Raw genomic sequence first — 24,614 nt, 5'->3', positions numbered from 1 at the left:
CTTGCTTGTGTTTGTTTGTCTATATTCACATTTGCATAGACTTCTACGACGGTTTTATACACCAGTTTAAAAAAAAGTGAAAATACAAAAAGCACTTTCTTAAATCTATACACCAGTATGTAGTATATAAAACTTAAAACTCTGGTTTCATTATTTAAAAAATTATATTTGGTTCGTTTTGGTCAATCTTTGGCCAGGATATGCATGAATCTTTATAGGAAATGGTTTTAGTGATTTTAGTCATGGGTTTTTTTGCATATCAGCTGAAAAACTAAAAATCTTCTTGTAAAAACACGTTAAAAGAAATAAATAAATAATGCTCATTGTACAGTTGATTCCAGCATCAACCCGCCAAGCTTTCACATCAAATAAACCAAGTCATCACAAAATGACGTACTCAAAAATCTCTTCGGCAGTGCATCCCTCTAGAGAGAAGGCCATCGGTTGAATCTTGAGCGTTACCCATCAAACAGCCATCCCCTGCTACATTAAATGTATTTAGATCTTTCAAAGTGCTCCCCCTTGAGTCCATCACTTCTTTAAATGACTTAAGAAGCAAAAAAAGGCAGGAGGGGGGAGAGGCCGGGGTGAACAGGAGAAAAGGGATCTTGGGGATTTACTGTGACAAAATGCCAGGGTCAGGCAGGATGTGTGGCAATAGTATTGATCAGCGAGGCATGCAACGCACACACGGCCTAAACCCTGACCCTTAAATAGCAAATGAATCTCAATCCAATAGACTGAAGTGTCTGGTACAGGTTACACACACAGTAAGAGACGCATAAAACACACACACCCCACAAATATTTATGTACAAATACACTCTTGGTCTCACTGTCACACAGCGCACTAACCCGGCAACCTCGATCAATACCAGCAGACCATGATTTCCACATTATAGATTGGCTTTTTATTAATAAAAGAAAAGGTTCGGATCTGTTGTTTGTGCTGTGGGTTTTGTCCTTAGGCAAGCTGCTGACATTGAAATGGTATTTTTAAATGCCATAATGAAACATAAAGGGGACAAAAGCAGAGTGGTTTTTTTTAAAGATGCAAAATGAGCAGGTTTTAACAAACACTTTAATCTAACAATGCAAGAAGGGGTTAAACTGCTGTTTTCCCTTCATACTCTAATTCCACTAATTGAATAAAAGACCCGCGTGTGAGAAGCAGAATAGCATAACGAGATAATAACATGCACCCACAGGGGCAGGCATGATAAACACACACTGGTAAATTCTGAAGGATTCATTAATCGAACTCATCTACACACAAGTTTTCCTCATTTTTATTAATGGCCTTACAAAAGCTTGAATTTCATGCAGCTTTCTTGAAAGCACATTTTTCTTTGGCTGCTATTTGCATCTTTGCTTCACTGGGACGTTCTGTACATGACAAATAAAAACAAATACAGAGGATTAAACACAGAAAACGCATGTATGCGGTGTATGAAATCATTATTACAGTAAACACAGCCATGTTAAACGAGACTAAAAATATGTCATTCTACAAAACACACAACACTCTGATTGCATGCAGTTCTCGGCATTTCGAAATGGTATTATTAAATCCCATAACAAAACGTACTTAACGAAATAAACCACATTTCTAATCTTCACTTATGTTTCTCGGACGGTTTATCACAGCTGAGGTCATACCACATATTTCACATTACTTAGAGTATTAGAAATTATTGGTGTTTGACCTTTATGTTTTGGCCTCATATGTAAATGGGGCGCAAGGCAAAACTCTCCAAACAAAACCCTGCTTGGATTATTCTAATGCCAATGAAAAGCTCTCCTCTTTATTTAATGCCTTTGTCCACTTTGCATTTCCGAGATCTTGATGCTGACACACATTCACCCTCGACCCTGTAAAGTATGCGCAGGCAGGGCGCAAACAAACATACGGCGTTGCTAATAATCACTTCTTCTTCTAATCCTAAACCTCATCCACACGTCCACTTGCGTGCAGACACACACACACACACACACATCCCGCTCTCCAACAAACAAAAAACCCTTTTACGTAATGAAATTACACAGAGCCATACGTTACATCGTAGGCGAGAGTTATGGGTACGTTTTACATAAAATTCACATCTGGGGTTTTGTCCGGGATGCATGTGTGCATACGGATTTACATTTTAGAGGGTATTAAATAAATGAGCAGTGTGCAGTAAAGAACGGGTGGGGAAAAAAAGGAGAAGGGGGGAAAAAAATTAAAAAGCAACCCAATTTCCAGTTCTATCATCTCAAATCCAGACAGCCATAAATAACATGAACACACGCACACTTTCTCTTTTAAAGACTTACACACCAACACAGAAACACACACACACACACGTGCAAGAGGAAAGAAATCAAAGACGCATCTGTCTGGTGTGTGTTGACTGTCTCCTTTTATTAATGACATGCATTTGTATTTTTTAGCTAAAATTATTTGCACATTTTTTGGCCCACAGGAGTTGAACTAAAATTAAAGAAATATTTAAAAGACTTTAAATTTGAAGACCTCACTATCTATAACTATTACACTTTCCACACTAGCCTCTCCATCCATCCAGGGGCATGATCACCAGGGGGGCACAGCCCAGGCCCTTCTTAATCCAACATGGCTCGCCAGATTCCAACAAGTAAATCTCATATTTCTAAACACAGGATTATGCTTTTTCTTTTATTACTGCTGAAGCTGAAGGAGAGTTTTGGGTTAGGGGGGTGAGGCCGAACTGATGGGATTACCAGAAAAGCCAGCGGACTTAAATTTGGAAGGGAGGGAATAGTAATAACAATAATAAAAAAATATATATATACGCGTTCATTAAGATGATGACTGTATGAAAAATCTGAACAAAAGAAAGATCAAAAATAGTGATGGAAGGTAAAAGTAGGTCTGGCACAATAATAATCCAAAGATAAGCTCAAAAGCAGTTCAGCGGCGACACAGAAGACAGCACCCACCAATGATTACACACACAGAGAGTGCAGATTTTGCACACACACATGTCGCGTGTATGTCTCCAGCACTGGACTGTGCATATCAGCTGAACCAAAGGAGGAAGGGGGGAGAATCCGACAAGTACACAAACACGGGCGCCCAGTTAAACCACTGCTCCAGATAACCTTGTCAATGTGCAGCCCTCTGCCATTGCTCCATGCGTATATTTTCCCCATGTTCACACCTTTATGGGTATAATAACAGCACCGTGCATCGCAGTTACCGTGTTAAGAACAGCAACAAGGGTACAGAGAGGGAGATAGACTGCAAAGATCGAGGGTTGCGGGCGGGAAAGGAGATAAAAATGACCTTGCTGGGAATAACAACAGCAGCCCTTAATGTGTTGCATTACAAGATATGTGATAAAACACTTTTATGTGGGGGGCTGTAAATGCTGTGGTCTCATCACACATGGTGCCCACTCAGCGGCCCATCTTGTGCTTCTGTGTGTATGTGAGTGTGCGTTTGTGTGTGTTGGACTGGAGAGGGGTTGGTGTCCAGTGCCAGAGCCAGTTATCCTAAGCGTGGGGGCAGCAGCACTAACTAATTGCCTTTTTTCTCACCTTGGTTGTGGATTTTTTGGAGGGGTGTTTTTTGTAAATAATGTTTTTTCCTCTCCTGAGTTATCCAAACCATGCTGCCACATACTAGTCTGTGTGCTTTATGTTGAAGGTTTCATGACAACAATGGGCTTTTAAAATTAGCTTAAGGAGGGTTTGTTATGTTGTTGTGTTTTTTCCTTTTTCTTTTCAGGACTGTGCGTGGAGAGCTGATGAGAAACAAAAAAGAATGTGCACTCAGCGCCACCCCCTAATGGATGAGTGACGGAACAACAGCGCCCATGGATTTGGCATAGACTGGAGGCTGTTTGGACAATTTAGTTATTCAGTGGGCGGATAAATTGAGGCAACAAAAATTAGATCAGATTATCACAATACACTGTTGGAGACACCATAGAGCACCTTTTTAGATTTACCCAACGCACCAAAACCTAAAGATATCAAATCTGCTGTCACAAAAGATAAAGAATGAAAACAAACTGGACCAAAATAAAAGGTTGATGACTTAGAAATCGTTTTATGATTAACTCATTTCGAACTTTTTTACCTCTTAACTAAAACAATCTGTTATATATTTGGTGTATTAGATCTTTCTCTAAATCTTTCTTTGCAAATAATCATACATTGCTCCTGCAGTTTTTGTGTTTTTCTCTTCTTTAGAAAATGCAGACTCAAAAGCGTCCCCCATTATAACAATTAAGTACACATCTATGTGGTTGGTGTTTAATTTTTGCAGTTACTGGTATATCTTCTTATGTTCATGTGCAGATTAGTGATTATCTTTATTAACATTAATGATTTTGTTTGATCGTCCTGGCCATATCAATACATCTCTTCCATCAACAGGATGTTAAAATTCAAACAAGTTTTCCTTTGGTACTTCCTTTCTGATACACCAGACACTTCGCTTGAGCTGTCTGAGCTTGCAATTGTTATTTCTCTATTTTTATTTCTCCTTTGCAACATATTGTCATTTACTTTATACTTTTAGTCTTTGAAAAAGAAGTCTATACTGCTTTTCGCCATGTTCTTCTTGTCTGGGAGTCTTTCCTTTTATTTTTTTCTTGAGCATTCACCTTTTTCCCCCGTTTCTGGAGCCTGACACCCCTTCCAGCCCTCATATCCAGGTAGTGGAGATGTTAGGCCAGGACTTATCGATCAGACTATAAATTATCCATGCATCACCTCTCCTCTCCTCATTGCGTGTCTCACAAGCCGTCCGAGGCCTTATAGAGAGAAAAAGAGAGGGGAGGGATGGGGAGTCAAGCGAGGAGGGAGAGAGAGTCTCCTGCAAATTGTTAATTAAATACGAATCAATCCTCTGCCATTTATCAGGACGCGCGTCCACTTCACCTTTAAGAGGGGGGCAGAGGAAAGTGTGGGAGGGTGGAGGGATAAGGAAAATCAATAAGGCAGACTGAGGGGAGGGATAAGTGTTTAATCCAACAATCAAACTATATCATGGCCATTATAGAGAGACAACTGGACATTATGGGGTGAACAGGGTGGGTTCGCAATCTTTCAACATCTTTTAGCCTGCTATGTTATGCTGGGCTGGGGCAGATAAAAGTACTTACAGTACATTTAGGCTTAAATGTTGTATTTTCATAAAACACTTTTTAAAGTTTATAGGCTAAAATCTCCAACCTAAACTGCTGAGCACATACAGAAAATAAGATTACAAGGCTTAGACCCAATAGTAAAGGACATGCTTGATGCAAGGCCTGAAATTGGTGGAAGGAGCCACCAGTCACATAATCACAGGTTCATCTTAGACGCAATGAATGCCAGATAACTGAGTTTATGATCATGCAGATTTACTGCAGAGAAATTTCATTAGGTAATTGTTAAAAAAGCACTATTACTAATACTTCTATATGAATACAAGCACTACTATTAGTGTGCATTCCTTCAGAACACGACCAGGAAGTGAAAACATAGGGATCTACCTGCTGTGGCGACCCCTTGTGGCAAGGAAGAGAAGCTTTAGCTTAAAATTTTAATGAGCACTAAAATACTGTGATTTTTACTTTCCACAATAATTAAATAATTAAATCTGATAAAAAAAAATTTCATTTAAAGGTTTAAATACATACCCTAAAAGAATTACAGTAAACATATACACAGGTGTATGACTGTGTGTGTTTCGCTAAATAAGCACATACCGGTAAGTGTAACTTACTGTGGAATTTGCGTCTGTGTTTGTATGTGCCATGTGCCCAGTGATGTGTTAATTACACACTGATTGTAAATCTGTACAGACTTTGAATACCAAGGCATCTAAACCCCCACAATCTGGAGAAGAGTGCTAAAGTTAGCAGAGGCAGGAAAACATCCCTGATAGGGTTAGCACATTTACATCGACTAAATGTTTTAACACAGTAGGTCATTCTGTAGTTTAAAAAACAGCCAAGCAGACGAAAAGAATGTTATCAGTTTTTCTGCTTCTCTGTTCTGCCCCTTACACAGATGCCTATATCACTTTTGTCCAGGGAATGTGATGTAATGCTTATCCTTTGATGTAACAGCTAACATTAGCATGCTAACGCCCCAAAACTACAAGCTATGTAGGCGCAAAATACTGAAACATCAACATGCTCTTTCTGTATGTCTTCAGTTTACATTTGATTAGGCTTTGTTAGCCTTTCTAACCTTTTGTCATACTTACATGTTTGACTGGCACAAAGCTATTTTCTTAAGTACCGCTAAACCATAGTCAGCTTTCGCTTCTCCTCTCCTAAGAACCCTGGGAGCTTAACAGTCATCCAACATCTGTCTGGAGCCCAGAGAAAGGCAGAGGCCCAGATGTCAGAGAGATTGGTCTTATGGGAGTAGGCTTCTTGGCCCCTTCACTAGGCAGCCGAGTTAGTGAACTAGGATTAGAGTTATCTTGGAGCCAAAGATAGATGAACTCTAACCTCAGATTTAGGGTATATAAATATAAGTAAACCTCAGCTGTTCTGTGATTCTTTACGTCACTGGATTTAAAAAAAAAAAAAAAAAAAAAGATGATATACATATGTTTTGTCCTTTTCTGATTTTCACAAATAAACTCTGTTTTCATGGTTTTCAGTGATTCATTACTGAAGGTAAGATGACCAAAAACGGATTTATATCATTCCTAATCTGGTGTCTTTCTCTCAAAAGATTTTAGAATAAATTCTTTAAAACAATTTAAAAACTACTACTTTTAAAGCATGTTTTAGTGTGAAGCTTGTATCTCCCAATATCTGTCTGTCTTTTCCTTGTTTTTCCCCGGGTGGGTGGCAGAGCTCGTCCCAGGCAGCTGGATTGTCCTCTATTAGTGCTGCTTCTGTTCCGCCGCCGTAATCCTCTCCACCGAAGCCTCGCCTCACTCCTAATCTGAGCCACAATCTCTCCTGCAGATGGTTCTCTCCTTAAGCACAGAAAAAGAAGTGAGCTCATCCCTATCTCTCTGGTTATTCCCCCGTTATCGCTCGACTCCGTCATCCCTTTCTCCCAACATTACACTCTCATTCCTCATCCTGAACACTTTTTTTTTTTTTTTTACTAAATAACTACCAAGTTTAGAGCACTTTCAAACATTGCCCACCATCTGTTGGAATGTTTTGATTTGTTTTTAACATTTTTTTTGAATCCTTAAGAAATAAAAAATAAAGTCTTGTCCACACAGTATGTTGATATAGATTACATATAATTAAATTTCAATACTTTACTGACTACATCTTGTCATTATTTTTTTTTTTTATCTTTATTCAAAAATGTCACATTTGCAAACCACCTAAAGCAATTGCTTTAAATCATATTTTAAGAAGTTTGTATTCAAGGATTCTGTATAGCATTGCTTTCCCAAACTCTGTGGTTCTTTTACCAACTCAATTAGAGAGTAATCTCTGTCTCTCTGGAGGACTTTTACTTTTTCTTTCATTCCCTCCCAGGAGCTGGAGCAATAGCTCACAACTGATAGCCCACTCTGATCGGTTGGTCTTAATGCTGAGCCAGGAGGGGCACAGCAAAAGAAAGGGATAAAGGATGAGAGGTGTTGAACAATAAACTGAGGCAGGGTTTCTATGGCAACAAGGAAATGAAGGCCAGGTATGCAATGTGAGTGGAAAGCCGGGAAGCCGGGGCTGTGATCAGGTGCTGTCAGAATACTTGGAAACGAGGAGTGAAGCTCGGGGTGTTAGAAATGGATTGCGGGGCATGATTCACTGCAGAGGGAGAAGCCCAGAAGAACGAGAGAGAGAGAGAGACCAAAGAGGGTGGGGTGTGTGGCTGGGGGTGGGGTGGGCTCGGAGTGGAGTGGAGATGAGAGTTGCGGCACCATTTTTCACAGCAGACAAAAACATTTGCTGGGATATCAATTTGAAGCTGCAAAGCAGTCTTCCCCTCCTGCCCTGCCATCCATCATCTTTTCGTGCTAACCACCACTTGGGCACTCCACCCCACCTATACGCCGCCCCCCACCCACACACATGCACACTTAAACAGCCTTACCCTCCATCTACCAACAGAACACATTTCAGCACACTTTCTGCAAATTCAGGCAGTTGCACAAACCATGCATGTAGGAGCTTGGGGTGCATTTATGCGCAATACACATAAAAGTGTGACCCATAGATGCTGCATGAAAAGAAAATGCAAACTAGAGTAAAAACACAGCACCTTGCTGTAGCTGGGGCTGAAAAGGCGGAGCTGGGCGGCTGCTACAGCGGCCGTCTCTCCTAGTCTTCTCCCATTAACACCAGTAGGGGAGACCCCACCCTCTGGCTGCCCCCTTATTGGCACCTTTGCCTGCACCCCATCACTCATCTCCCAGCCATCATCCATCACCCATTGCGATCAATAGGAGGCCACGCATTCATCAGTCCCTGGGTGCTGATGGGAAAGAGGAGAGTCGGCGGGGGGAGGGGGAGGGGGTGCAGTGAGAGAGCACATGGCATAAAGGAGAGGCGAGAATACACGAAAGTGAGGAAAAACTGAGGTAAAAAATGAGAAATAAAAGAGGAGGAGGAGTCACGTAGGAGAAAATTTGAGAAAAGACAGGGGTAGACTGTTATAGCACCGAGACAGCAACAGAATTCTGAGGCATCAACAGGAAAGACATGAACATGGTTGGGTGAATAAGATCTAAAAATATAGAGCCACGCTGAAACGTACAAATAAAAACGGCGTCTTGAGAAAAGATGAGAGTCAACACTGCAGCAGTGAAGGTTTGTTTAATATGGCACAGTCACATTTTCAGGTGGCAGTAATGAAGGCATCATAATGATGAGTGGCAGTCTTTGCTCTGTGAAGACTGCAGGAAAAAAATTAAAAAGATCCTCTGGGGCAAAGGCAGAAATATAACTTTAATTATGGGAAAGCAAGCACACAAACGTAAGCACACACTCATATGCAGAGCGGAGATGATGGTGCAATGTCACTGTCAGTCATTCGGCGGTTGTCACTTTCCGGCAAGGCTCTGCACTTTGTGCTGACAGCCCATAAGTTGTGCCGGCACACATGTTGGCTCAGCGGTCCCCACCCCTTCACCTCCGCTGAAGGTGGACCGGAATAGATCGCACTTTAAGATGATGGATGCTCCCTCTGCCCAGAAAGGTTAGGGACGGGGCAATAAGTTACTGAGCACCGCATTCAGGGCGAGTCGTAGATGTGGCCAACAAATATACAGTAATTCTGATTGCTTGACAGCCGGGACACGAACTTGTGTGAATGCTGAACCACAGCATGGCATACTTAGGTATAAAATGTTCAAAGGAGGTTTCATTTTGCAATTCCCCGTGAGGATTCATTGATTGTATATTTCATTAGGCCTCTTTTTTTTTAAGTTTGCTGTGTGAAGTAATTTTGGATGTCTGTTGGCATTTACTTATTATTTATTTGCAAATACAAATCAAACACTGCATAAGAAAAATACCAAGACGTCTCAACCAGAGCAGACACTTTCGCTTCAACGCCAGGGGAGAGAATATGCTTATACCAACCACTACTTCTGCTCCATTTAGTCTTTAACATGGAAACCCAGCAGGGGTCAGGGAGAGTTGTGGGTTAGGTGACATGTCCAGAAGAAACGCCACGGCCACCAACCACCTGAAGACATTTAGTCCCCAGATCCCCTCTGTGTGTGTGTGTGTGTGTGTGTGTGTGTGTGCATGCGTCGAATGTCACTCTCAGGTTTCGATCCCTAGGTCCCCATCTGCCGGATGCTCTCATTATTCAGGAGAGGCTAAACGCTCTTTGTACCAAGCTGACTGAGACAAAACCCCACCTGGGTAGGATAAGTCACAACAAGCTCTGAAGTGCACTATAGTTGCATGAAAACATACAAGGAGAAAGACCTAATTGTCACGTTGGTAAACAGCTCTTAAAATGTGGCTTCTGGAGGCAAAAAATGTGTAGCTCTAACCTTTAATCACAGAGAAAGAGCTGGAGCCTGAGAGTTTTTTTAAGTTGTCTACGCTCAGGAAACTAAAAGTACAAGCTGATAAAATAATAAAATGAGAAAATTGATGTTCTTTTCATATTACAATATCTTAATTAGAACAAAACAGCCCAAACAACAGCATACTATTTTAAAACTTAAACTAGAAAAGAGAAAGCAGTTTTCACAAGACTTGATCCAGTCCTGCGAAAAATAGCGAAAAGAAAATCAAATGAATTAAGAAGGTACGTAGCAACAAGAAGCTGTGAATCAAATGCACTTGATTAATAGATCATCAGCAAGTGTGAGCGCCTCTATAGAAGCAGACGTTTTGGCAGTTTGCTGGCTGTAGTATATGTTAACACAATGCCAAGGTCTTCCAACGAGTGGTCATCCCAGCAAGGTCAGACTGTGTAATGCTCAGAGAAACTGCAAAAAAACCCAAACAGCTACATCTCACACTCTCCAGGCCTCAGTTAGCATAACAAATGCTAAAGTTCATGACAGAACAATTAGAAAAAGACTGATAAAGCGTGGTTTGTTTAGAAGCGGTGCCGGGATAAATTTTCTTCACTGTAAAAAGAACATGGCAGCAGAGCTTAGGTTTGCAATGTTACATCTGAACAAACTACAAGACTTCTGGAACAATTTCATTCGTACAGACAAGACCAAAGCAGAAATGCTTGGCCATTATCCACAGCACCGTGTTTGATGGAAACCAAACACCGCACATCAGCACAAAATCTCATACTAAATGCCAAGCACGGTGGTGGAGGGGTGATGCTTTGGGCTTGTTTTACAGCCATGTGACCTGGGTACCTTGCAGTCAATGAGTCAACCATTAATTTTTCTGTATACCAAAGTATTGTACAGTCAAATGTGGCCATCTGTCCAGCAGCTAAAGCTTGGTCCAAATTGGACCATGCAACAGAACAATGAACCCAAGTGCAACTGCAAATCTATAGGGAGTGCAGAATTATTATGGCAAATGAGTATTTTGTCCACATCATCCTCTTCATGCATGTTGTCTTACTCCAAGCTGTATAGGCTCGAGAGCCTACTACCAATTAAGCATATTAGGTGATGTGCATCTCTGTAATGAGAAGGGGTGTGGTCTAATGACATCAACACCCTATATCAGGTGTGCATAATTATTAGGCAACGTCCTTTCCTTTGGCAAAACGGGTCAAAAGAAGGACTTGACAGGCTCAGAAAAGTCAAAAATAGTGAGATATCTTGCAGAGGGATGCAGCAGTCTCAAAATTGCAAAGCTTCTGAAGCGTGATCATCGAACAATCAAGCGTTTCATTTAAAATAGTCAACAGGGTCGCAAGAAGTGTGTGGAAAAACCAAGGCGCAAAATAACTACCCATGAACTGAGAAAAGTCAAGCGTGCAGCTGCCAAGATGCCACTTGCCACCAGTTTGGCCATATTTCAGAGCTGCAACATCACTGGAGTGCCCAAAAGCACAAGGTGTGCAATACTCAGAGACATGGCCAAGGTAAGAAAGGCTGAAAGACGACCACCACTGAACAAGACACACAAGCTGAAACGTCAAGACTGGGCCAAGAAATATCTCAAGACTGGTTTTTCTAAGGTTTTATGGACTGATGAAATGAGAGTGAGTCTTGATGGGCCAGATGGATGGGCCCGTGGCTGGATTGGTAAAGGGCAGAGAGCTCCAGTCCGACTCAGACGCCAGCAAGGTGGAGGTGGAGTACTGGTTTGGGCTGGTATCATCAAAGATGAGCTTGTGGGGCCTTTTCGGGTTGAGGATGGAGTCAAGCTCAACTCCCAGTCCTACTGCCAGTTTCTGGAAGACACCTTCTTCAAGCAGTGGTACAGGAAGAAGTCTGCATCCTTCAAGAAAAACATGATTTTCATGCAGGACAATGCTCCATCACACGTGTCCAAGTACTCCACAGCGTGGCTGGCAAGAAAGGGTATAAAAGAAGAAAAACTAATGACATGGCCACCTTGTTCACCTGATCTGAACCCCATTGAGAACCTGAGGTCCATCATCAAATGTGAGATTTCCAAGGAGGGAAAACAGTACACCTCTCTGAACAGTGTCTGGGAGGCTGTGGTTGCTGCTGCACGCAATGTTGATGGTGAACAGATCAAAACACTGACAGAATCCATGGATGGCAGGCTTTTGAGTGTCCTTGCAAAGAAAGGTGGCTATATTGGTCGCTGATTTGTTTTTGTTTTGTTTTTGAATGTCAGAAATGTATATTTGTGAATGTGGAGATGTTATATTGGTGTTACTGGTAAAAATAAATAATTGAAAAGGATATATATTTGTTTTTTGTTAAGTTGCCTAATAATTATGCACAGTAATAGTCACCTGCACACACAGATATCCCCCTAAAATAGCTAAAACTAAAAACAAACTAAAAACTACTTCCAAAAACATTCAGCTTTGATATTAATGAGTTTTTTGGGTTCATTGAGAACATGGTTGTTGTTCAATAATAAAATTATTCCTCAAAAATATAACTTGCCTAATAATTCTGCAATCCCTGTACAACAGAGTAGTGTAAAAAGAATCCAGGTGTGGCGAGTCCAAATTTCAGCCTCAATAAAATGCCTTTGAGTGCCCTTAAGAGTGCTGTGCATAAATAAAACCTGCAAACTTCAGTGAACTTCACAATATAAAGTATTTTGAGGTGACTACAATTGTGATTTGACACTATATGAATAAAAATGAATTGAACTGAAGCAACATTGTTAAGAAGGGTGCTCCTGAGAGACTGTCATACAGAAATTGATTACTTCAAGTTAGGCTGAGGGTGGTTCCACAAGCTATTATAGCATCTTAGCACAGTTTTTAGATGCAACAAGTTGGTATTTTCTAGGATAAATAACTAAAACCTAATTGCATGCAAGCAGTTACAGACCTAATTAGCTATGAACAATGTGATTTAGAAGCCAAAGACCAAGAGATTTTCCCAAAGGAGTGGGTGAAGATTTTGGATTAGGGAGTACCGTGACAGAATTACCAAGGTGTACTCATAATTTATAGGCTTAAAGGGCTTCAAAAAATTAACCAACCTGAAAACCTCAACATTTAACTTCTTCGTCTTTTTTTTATTACAACATATGGAGTATATCCCACCTTTCACTAAAGTCTTCAAGCATTGGATTTGTTTTAGCATATGAGGCTGCTGTGTGGCTTAAATGAAGTCTAGTCCAATACTGCATACAACTGGCTATCAACAGCTTAGCAAATTAACAAATTAACATAGAAGATGATGACTTCTCTGACTTTTTACTTTTAGTTTCAGCTGCTTCCGCGTGGGCCAAACAATTCGGAGGCTTAACCAAACCAAACTGGACGTCACATATGCTGTCAGACGGAGACAATCAGAAGATACGGAGAGCTGTGCAGGAGTCAGCTGCAAGATGAGTCAGGCTGCTGGGTGTACTGCTGGAGTCGTGCATGGACTGTTTGGTTTGGCTGCTCATGCTGTCCAGTTTAGTTGTCCATGATGGTGAGTAGCTATGGGCCTTTTTTGGGGTTGGGAGAAAATATTGAAATTATAAAAAGCTCAAAAATGTCCTAAAAGAGTGGTATACAGGAAACACAGAATTTGAAAACTGTAATAAAGGTTCAGTGTGAATTCACTACAATTCAAACCACTGTCATCCACAATCAGGCCTAAATTTATTTACTAATAAATCATGTAGTTAAAAGCTGCTGTCAAGTGGAAATTCTCACAAATAAATGCTGCCTATTTTCCAGCATAACCACAAAATTCCACTTTACCTGCCTCGTCTTTTTTCCTCCTCCTCTTCCTCCCAATGATGTTTACCGCAGGCACTTTACAGGCTATGTGTTTCTCTCCCCTAAATATTTTATTTTGAGCACATTCATTGTCTTTCGTTCACATGTACACACCTACACACATGCACATTGCATGACCAAAGAGAGCGCACGTGCACATGCGAAGGCACATACTTGTGTGTGCGCACTTGCACGTGTATCTTGCATTATCTTGTATGTGTTCCTGTGTAAATGGAGACCAGTTACAGATAATAGATGTCTGTGTTTAATATTGGAGGAGTTTGAGGTAACCGCAAACCTGCAAACCTGGGGTCACCGTGTGTGAGGCTGGACACCTGATCTGCAGCGCTGCTGAACAGCTATTGTAAAAACAGCAGACTTGTTGACTGATATCCTTAACCTGATTTTTGTTTCATTTATACTTTTTATGTCTGTGTGTGTTTTATTACCAGTGAGTACTGCTTTTACTATGTGTCAGAATTTATTCCTTAGCATATGCTAAGGAATAAAATGCAACGCTGTACCCGTCTTTCAATAAATGGCATACACGTTTGCGGGAATCCCATAAACACCAACTGACTTTATGAGTCAGCAACTAAAGAAATATGAGGTGCTGCTTACATCTGGAGCAAAAGATGGAGTTGGGTGGGAGGTGTGGACAGCTAAGAAGAAAATAAGCAGTTCCAGCCAGGTGGAGGGATTAGTATACACATATAGTATAAACATCTATATTAACAAGCAGCTGCAGCATTTGATTTTTAATGCTAAACTTATAAGAACGTAAAGGTGCCATAGTCCATACTTGCATGCATGTTTTTTATCTCACTAGATTTGTTTTATGTTCATGTAGTTTTTACTCTAAACCTATATTATAGGTCTAACTGCAAACAGGAAACTGATCTTTAATAGTCAGTGAACCAGATATTTAAGAATGGGTGTAGACAACATGTAGATCAGACTTTGCAGTATTAGGTTGAGGTTAGCTTTGGGTTAGGTCACCTGGTTTCATGACCCTTAACTTTTTGACCCTGGCATCATGTCACTGGGAAAAAGGTGGAGGTATTTCTTTCTGATAGCCCGGGCTTTCTGGGTTTGGCCAGTTAAAGGAAGAGTGGTATCCGAGCTGGGGTACTTTTGTACTTGCTGTATCATTAATGGGCCGCAGATAAAGATACGCAGGACTCCTGGCACTTTGTTACAGGTTAGGAGACGGGCTTAGAAAACTGATGCGTTTATCTTGTCCTTTCTATCTAGGCTTCGTTTTGGTCCAATTCACATGTGGGCCTGGCAGTAACCGATACATCAGTGAAGTTAGAGATAGTTGTATGTTTTGTTTTGTTTTTTAAACCTATCTTAGGAAGCTCACACATAAAATATAATGTTTCTTACTTACTGAGCCTGGTTTCAAAAATCCAGCACAAACACGCCATTTCAATGTCACATCTCATGCATTCATATTTTTTCCACTGTGAAATGATTTGCGGCATAAATCTTCTTGCATTAAAATGTTTACACGAGCTGGTCAAGAGGCTTGACAAGGCAGCACAGTCCAAACGTAAATCAGCATAAGTGATCGGATAGATTTTTCTGCAGTAATGTATCGTAGCCTTGGCATGCACAATAACTCAAGCCAAAGGAGAAGGAGCAAGTGTATCCAGCACCCAGCCCTCTGTTTGCCAAGCCAATGTGGTTGGGTCATCAAATCGACAATGTGATTGACCCATCAATTGACCCCGATGACCTTTCAGGCCAATCAAGCTAATGGTGGCTAGTGGTCCGAGCATTACTTTACTAGTTTCCTTTCACTTGAACCATATATTTGTGAGTCTGTTTACACAAAAACATGCAAACACAGGCTGACATCCAGTCAGATCACACATCCTGGGTTTCTAACCCATCTCAGTTTGTCTGTATCGACACATCCTTAACTCAGGGGCTCTCGTTAGTGCTGACCTTTTTCTGTTTGCAAGCCTGTTAAAATCAAGAAGCCTTATGGCAGTTTGCTTTATGGCCAAAGACTGTTCCTCTGATTTGAAATCATAATGTTTTTTGGTCTTTTTAACAATTCCCAGGCATATGGGTGTTTGTTCATATTAATCATAACAATAATAATGACTCCCCACATACAATCCAAGCTACCTCATCTGGATCGATATGTCCCTGTAGACTAAATCTCCATAAATCAATTATATTGTAAAATTCTTAGACTGGGTGTGTCCAAATGTGCTGACTGGAAGTGGGAGCTGTATTGATCTGATCCAGTATGTGGTCACTGTATCAGGTTTCCAATTATTTGATGTAATGATAGTGTATGGATTCTTAATTGACAACCGTGTGTACATCAGAGATGCCGATGTGTGGTGGACAGGCTTGTTGACTCAAGTAGGGTAACAAATGGAGACAGTTCTAAAGAGTCAGTATAGATGGCCTGTAGTAAGAGTTTAAAATGACTGTCACCTCTTCACCACCGCCATATGACTATTTCTGACACTTCTACTTTCCATTCTGGTGCCAGGAAAGCTTCATCGTTGAAGTGCGATCCCCACAGATTAAATAACAGCCATATAGCACACAGTAAACAGAGTTAAACAGCAGGCAAGGAGGAGGGAGGAGACATGTGGCAGTTATATTACAGTCAAACTAGGGAAAACTAAAGCAATTAATTTCTATTAGTTCTGTGATAAATTGACAGAAATTGCAAATCTGTTGCCATCTACATACTAAGAAATTCAAATATCTACATTAATTACTTAGATTAAGAGTCCAGACAGAACCTCATAATTTTGAAAAAGAAATTCATACACAAATAGTGACGTAGAGGCAACTACGTCACTGTGGAGGAATTTCATAGTGATTTAACTGCAATATGACATAGCTTCTCAGCACCTCTGCATTTATATAGGAATCTAGCTAGAATACAACCAGCTGGAAATCAGTTGAGCTGAGTGCCCTCCTATAAAGGGGTATGTTGCGGATGATTTTTGTTCATCATTGCAGATTGATACAGCAGTGTGTTGAGGATGTGTCTGTTTATAAATTCAATGACAGTTATTTACAAACCAATCTCTCCGAGAGTGTTTGGAGATTGTTTGGAGACAGGTTGCCTTCCACTAGGTGACCTGTGCATTCGTCTTCAGATCAAAAGTCTTTTCCCGGGGTTTAAGGGCACTTTTATGCTCACTGCTCAACCCCGTCACACTGTGGCACGGTGAGGCATTTTGATTTTGTTTCATCTGGACATGCACTTCTTGATTTTTGTAATCTGTCATGTTGTGCCACTGCTAGAGCAGCTGGATTGAAGACACAAGTGCATGGCTGTGTTAGGTTTTACAGCCCTTTTAATGATGTATCATTAGAGAAGCTTAGAGATTCACAGAGAAAGATGTTACAACAGATTGAAAACACGAGACTTTATGGAAAAAACTTTGAAATAAAAACACTCTGCAACGTAATCCTGTTTTAACTTTTTCCTTTCATATATCAGTCCTCAAGTGGTGGTATTGTCTTAGTGGCAACACCTATCATTTAGGGGAGTTCTGCAGCAGCTTCCACCTGAGAGCATAAATATAAGTCATTGCGTGATGACGTTAAGGCAGCACGCAAAAAGACCAGTGCGAAATGTATAATGGTGTCCTAACAGCCTTAACCTTAACCTCAGTCTGCAGCCATACAGCTCTAAGCATGTGTTGCCCGAAAAAAAAAGCTGAAGATGGGTGTGGTAGACACACAGTGTGAAATCAAATCCAACCAGTTTTCTGGCTAATTTTAAAATTTTCGTTATTTCTTTCTTGTTTTAAACTGTTCTCCTGACTAAAAATCAATTATGATGTAAACAAAGGGACTCAACATATGCTCAAAATTACCAATCATTTATTTAAACCAGTCCTTCTTATGTTATTTCTGCTTTGTCCACATTGAGAAGCCAAGAGGGTTCACACAACCATTACAAGTCAACTGTTGGCTATAAAAATAAGATACATTTCAGTAAAATAATGGCCATCACAAAATCATCATGGATATTGTGGCAAATGTAAAAGCCTTGTGATAAGAAAAGCTCCCAGTTTAACTTGCTTTTAAGTAAAAGTAAAGTTCACCCTACATCAGCATCTCAGCCCTCACTGTCCATGCCAATCAATTCTGTCTCTCTCCCTCCCTCTCTCATATCAGCTGAAATGAACTGCACATCTTTTCCAAACAGAGCAATTTCTCTGCCATCTGTTCTCCAACATAAATCAGGGCTTGTTGATGTAAACCTCCTCCTTCCTCAAACTCTCCCAGTATGAAGTGAAGCGGGCCTAATCCCCCCAGTCTCCCCTGCTCTCTAAATCATCCATGCATATTTATGTCTGTGCATCACAAGCTAGATAGAAATGTCTCTATATGCAAAACACAAACCCCAAGGACGTGGTCTCATTGAAGGTTTGTGATGAGTGAGGACAAAAACAGATTTTTTTAAATAGATGTGTATGGTAGAAAACTGGTAATATAGTTTGATTTGTAGCAAAATTTCAACATTAAAACGTCCTTTTTTTCACTTTGGCTCTTACAGTTATCCCGATGTTTCTAGAAATCTGTTAGTTCACACAGCAGCTGTTAGTTCACTCAGCATAACAACACTGGGCTACCACACCACTAAATTTATTTCATAATGTCACCTAAACTAGCTGCTTATCTCATGACGAGATAACAGTTAACATTATGTTAGCTAATGATTCCTTTGTTTCAGCCATTTCATTAGAACCAAATATTATTTATACTATACCTTGTACAGCTTGACTAAAACTTTAAAGCATTTGTGTATGTGAAATTGATTTTTTTTTTTCTTCAGTTAGACTCTCAGATTGTAAATAAAGGCTGAATGTAGCCACTGTGATGTCAGCTACTACACCAAGAATCCTTGATCCTACTTTTAGAGCAATGGCATCTAGTTATTTTAGAGTAAGAAGCATTGACAAAGTGTTGTTAACACAAAACCACAAAAAGTATGCAAAATAGAAACAGTTTTTAGACTTGAGGATGCTAATTTATCAGCTAATGCTATCTTATTTGGTTAGCAAGATGCATCCATTGATAGCATGTTCATTACAAAGTTACAATATAAGAAAATGCAAGAATTATACTCATCAAAACTGTAAAACACACCTCCTTGTATGTGTTATTTGTATTTTCTAAAAGGTACCAACTTCACAAATATGGTGGAGTGGTCCAGACTACTTATCTGAATTAGCTGAGGTCATGCATGGGCTAGCAAACAGCTATTAGCTTAAAGTAGCCACCTAAAACAACTACATGACTAATAATGCCAGTGTGTAGTGAGTTAAACTCTACTGTTATTACAAAGGTGGGAAATACTCATAGAGACAAAATCCATTTTTGTGCCAGTTGTAGACATGTTTATTGCTATTTAGAAAATGGATGCATGGATAATAACATGGACTCTGAACCTAGCCTTAGGTAGCTATTTAATAAGGAATTGCTGTTCTTTGCCCTTGCAGTCAGCTATATTTTTATCAGTTGTGGTGATCAACAACTCCTTCCTCATGGTACATTAGTTTTCATTCACGCTGTCATTTTTGTCCCAATAATTAATTAAAACAGAAGCGATTCTACAATCTGATTCTCACTTTCCCTCCACACACACCTGACGTAACTTCTGGTGCTGTTTCACCATGCCCCCTGCAGGTCATCATACATGCAAGAGAGCCCTTTTTTTCTATGTCTGAGCCTCCTGACCTTCTCAGTCACCCATACAGATGTTTCCACATCCACTCATAATCCAGCCTAGTACACACATGCCAAGGATTAACACCAGCCTGGACCAATCCAGCCACATGTGTCTGAGGACAGAGAGCAGGACAGGACAACAGAACAGACATGGAGGTGTCAAAGTTAAACAAAAACACTGCTTCTGACACATTAACTTTTTAGTGGTTGCGTTTTGGATGTTTGCTCCAGTGGTTACGAAACACAACTCACACAACTTTGAGATACAATCGTTCAAAGTAATATCTGGCCAAATAAATCTGTACCGCAACAGGAGCAGGTTTTAATGCTAACAGATGGTTTGACAGGATTATGAAAGACACAAAGGATGCATGCACTTAAGGGACACACATGCACAAGAGATGATGAAACACCGAACAGGCTTGTAGCTCCTTGCTTAATGGTAATAATTCATCTTTATATAGCAAAGCAACTTGGAAGCAGCCGTGTGACCCAGCTGCGTGTGTCATGTTTTATTTTAATTGGTTTAATTGGGTAGTTACTTTTTTTCTCTCTCTCTCTCTCTCTCTCGCTGAAGCTTGGCATCCTGTACTGTCCTGGAAGTCGGTCGTTTGTTAGGGCCTTTTATCACATTTTCATTTATTACATTTATTTATTTATTTATGATTTGCATTTTTCTAGAACTAAATGATTACTCAACATAAACACATCCTCAGACCAAGGAACAACTGCACACACATTTTGTCTATAATATGTGGCCAAACTTTCATCTGACAGGCTCAATAGATCTTTCTATAGAAGATCCAATGAGCTTCTTCATAACACAGCACAGTGCAAAAAAATGGCTTTGATTAAACTTTCACTAATTAAAGTCTTCCTCATCTTATAAGCCCGACTAATTGATTTAATTTGTCTTAGCCCAAACTATTGGCTGTGACCTCTACTTAGTTAATGAATTAATTGATTTAGACCAAGAAGTCAAAGAGGATTTTTGACATGTTGCCCCTTTAATCTTGCTTACTCTGGACACTCTTTGGGTCATAGAGGCAGTGTATTGGTGGAAGGTTTTGAGGGTGGGAGGTGGAGGGCGGATAGCTTCAGCTGTGGATTATTTTTTCCACTCCACCAGGATGCAATTACAGAGTAGATTGGGCCTTCTGCAGTTTGTCAGTGGATGAAGGAGTAGCCAGAGCGAGGACATTTTAAAAGCACCATCCCTCAGGTACTTGTAAACTTAGAGGGGGGGAAGCAGAGAATATTACCCCTGACTAACCTCCACCCTCGTGAAGAAGAGGCAGAGCTCTACCTCTTCTTCATGGTTTGGAAGAGAAAAATATGAGTCAGTAACATTGCCATAATGCAGCAAACATCCATTACAGAGGCTTTTGAATGTCCTAAATCAGTAGCATCTACTTTATTGACATCATTTTTCTTGGTAATGGTAAGATACATCGGAGCTTCCTCAGCACATGGGAAGTTATTAACCAGATGTGGGGGGAAGCCAACATCTGAACTTGGCACCATTTGGCGGGTGGCATTTGCAGCTGTAATGGCACTAAATGTACTAATTTATGAAAGAAGGCAATAACATAGGAGGTGGATTTTGTTCAGAAGAGCCTCGAGGAGGAAAAGAAGAGATAGCTAAGTGCCGTGCCCTTTAGTCAGCCATGCGAGGGGAAACCTGGAGAAATAGCTCCCTCCAGTGGTGGTAAATTAAAATGTTTTCCTTCTTCGGCTGAAATCCAAGCTGAAAAGTCTCATCCAACAAGGAATAAATGTTTCAGAAAATAAAAGCAAAGGAATGAAAAGTGTGACACACATTTATGTAAAATGATCAGAAAAAGTTTCCAAACTAAAACTCTGCTTGCTCTGTTTAGTTTGATTTGTAGTTTAAGTGACTGATATCAATTAAAAATAAATGTAAATTGCATAAGAGTGAGCTGAATAAGATTTTGAGAGCTAGTGAATGTGTTTAAGATGCAGTAAACTTGGTTTTCCACTAATGAAAGTTTTATTGTTTTCATATTTATCTTATTCTGCACTTTAGTTTTCACACGTGTCCCTTTCTACTGGGCCAGTATTATTTATACCCAAGAACAGGATATGTGTCTTTGCTTTCAAGACCTTTTTTTTTTCTAAATGTTCACAATTTATCTTTTAACAAGAACCAGAGAACCAAAGCGCATTAAAAGTTTAAGTCTCAAGAGGAGTTAGGGAGAAAGATAGGCAGGAAAGTTTCTCACCAAGTGGAATCAGTCCAATAACCTGTGCTGCAGGTTTTGTCCCCAAAGAGATCCAAAGACCCATTTCAAAGCTTGGTAAAAAAAAAAAAAAAAAAAAAAAAGCGTGTACAGCTAAAGGCGAACTATTGGATACTTTTATATGACTGGGTTGTGATAAAATTGTCCATGAAGAAAAGTGTGGATTCAGCCTCTATCCCTAATGGGAATAACATGCAGATTTAAGGTTCACATTTCCAGGGGGTAACATTTTTTTTCTATTAAAAATGAGAATTATCCTTGTTTTTCACCTGAAGCTTGCACAGAAGTTGTCTCTCGCTAAGCCAAAGATCACATTTATACATTAGCGCTAATGATTACATGAGCAAATGATGATGAAATGCAGCATTCAAAGCGTCGCTTCCAATAAGCGCTACGGCAACGACCCTGAGCTTTTAAGAGCTCTTTAAGAGAAAACGTTCTTGGTAAATATCTCACTGAAGGAAGCAATATAGGCATCTGTAGAATACAACAATACTGTCTGCAACATATAGAATATGAGTGGGTTTAAAGGCTGCACTAACTTATCTATGCCCACACACAGTTGTGATACAGACGGAGATTATACACAACAACTGAAATGCAGGTTTTGATGAGAACAGATTTTATTGTAATTACAGTGTAACTTTTATCAAATTACAGTGTAACTTTTATCAAATATGCGCACCATGGCACCTTGAAGAGTGTGCTATAAAGTGTATGGTGCCGTTTTAGATTTATTAAGTAATACAGAGAAAAATTGGGGGAAAGGGAGATCGGCGAGAGACATTTTTTGATTCAAGGAGTGAAGAGAACCACTACAAACTTATAATGGAAAGCGCTCCGATAACATTTTGTGCCAGTGAGCACAGAAAATACTCATTTTAATAAGTATACGGCCGTTAAATTTGTAAGGTCAGAGCTGACTTCAGACTTTGGCTACCACTCAAATTATTATGCTATGGATTTCATTACTAAAATCAATCATAATGCAAAAGAAAAGCACACAGATTCATATATTCAGCCTCGGTGACAGCTTTATGTTTGTTTGATTAAATATTATAGGTTTGTTTTTCTAATGTTGCATAATACACCTTTAAATTCTTAGCAAAGTGACCCAGATCCCTATTAACAACTGTAATAAACGCCTTTAAAAAAATTAAAAAAAATACCCCTGCATTTATTATGACTTATGGTCACCTGCTGCCATCTGGCTTGCTGACAGATACCAGAGATGTAATCCTTGGGCTGACCAATAAATCTGCCCATTGAAGGTTACATGATATACAGAGAGACTTGACCATGTTTATGTGGCACACAGCTTATGAGGACGTCTAAATGGACACGCATAGCAACAGTGTGTTCGGTTTGCAGACTGCCCTTTACAGCATCTTTTTACTAAAACGGCCGAAAGTCACAGGACTCCAATTTGCTGGCTTCTCTAACACACACGTAGGTTTAATAGGTCAAGGTAAACTAATGCAGTCTAATGCAACAGTCCTAAATGGTAGCTTTTATTGCATTTGGTGTGGTAAACAACACACCAATCAGATGTTATTGTGATTTTATTTAAATATATATATTATTTAGCAGTATTCAGAAAGGCTGAAAATGCTTTTTTTTAATGCACTAGCTGTGTTCTTGCAGTTTTATATTTTCATTGACATTACATTACTCACATTGTTAGAACTTTGATTATAATAGGGGGGCATTTGTCAAGGGCAAGATTTAAGGAATTCAGAATATTTGTGAACACATCTGATTAATGAGACATCCAGGTCACTGTGAACACACAGTTAGATACAGCATTTCTTGCAGTTTTGCTCTATAAACCACCACAGTGGATTTCAAATCATACACTATGTGACTGTGATTGAAGTGCAGACTTTACGTGTTAATTCAAGGAGTTTTATGCAAAATTCTGCATGAACTTTTTAGAACTGCAACCAGTTTTATACACAGTCCTCCATTTTCAGATGCTCGAATTTAATCGGCCAAACTCACATCAATGTTTATCTCTTATGATCATTTTGGTGTTAGTTACTCTGGGCTTCATCTGTCCAAAGTTTGTTTGTTTGTTTTTCAGAACTGTGCTTACCTACTTCCTTCCTAGTCTTGAGTGTAACCAGTGGTTTGCACTTTGCTGCAAACCCTGTGTATTTCCATTCATGAAGGCATCTCTCGACTTTAGGCATTGACAATCATACGCCTACCTCCTTGTAGGAGTTCTTGACTTGTGCAGTTGTTTTCCTTAAGCATGGAAAGAATTCTGTCATCATGCACTGTAGTTACCTTCTGTGATCTTTCACACCTTTAGGCATTGCTGACCACTTCTTGAGGATGTACTAAATTTTTTTTAAACTTGGCCACTCCATATATATATATTATGTAAAAAAAAAAACAAAAAAAAACCCACCTTGAATTAAAACCAAAACACTGCACTTCAATCATATATTATCATTGCTAATTTACAATCCATTGTGATGGTGTACAGAGGCAAAACAACAACAAAAAAGAAAGAAAAACATAATAAAATGGTAATGTGATATTTCCTGGATCTTATTTGCACACTGTAAGGACTGTAACATATCCAGGAACTGTGTGCTGCTTTTCTAAACGTTATTCATGCTGAAGAAATGTGGTCTAAAGGCCAAATGGTTGTGAAACTCTGACCCTTGAAGTTAGCTTAAACTAATACTATTAGCCTTCGAGTTGTGGTAGGCCTACACACATATCTACAGTCGACATATTGCGCAAACCATACGTAATACTTGCCTAATATGTGGTTGCTAAAATAACTGCAAAGGAGCTGAACATTACATACGAGCAAACAAGCACAAATCCAAACCAAGCTCCTTTTCTTGAGGAGCACTTCCCCTTT

The sequence above is a fragment of the Simochromis diagramma genome, unplaced genomic scaffold (genome assembly GCF_900408965.1).
Source record: "Simochromis diagramma unplaced genomic scaffold, fSimDia1.1 OVJJ01000596.1, whole genome shotgun sequence".
NCBI lineage: Eukaryota > Metazoa > Chordata > Actinopteri > Cichliformes > Cichlidae > Simochromis > Simochromis diagramma.
Note: the sequence above shows the minus strand (reverse complement) of the source record.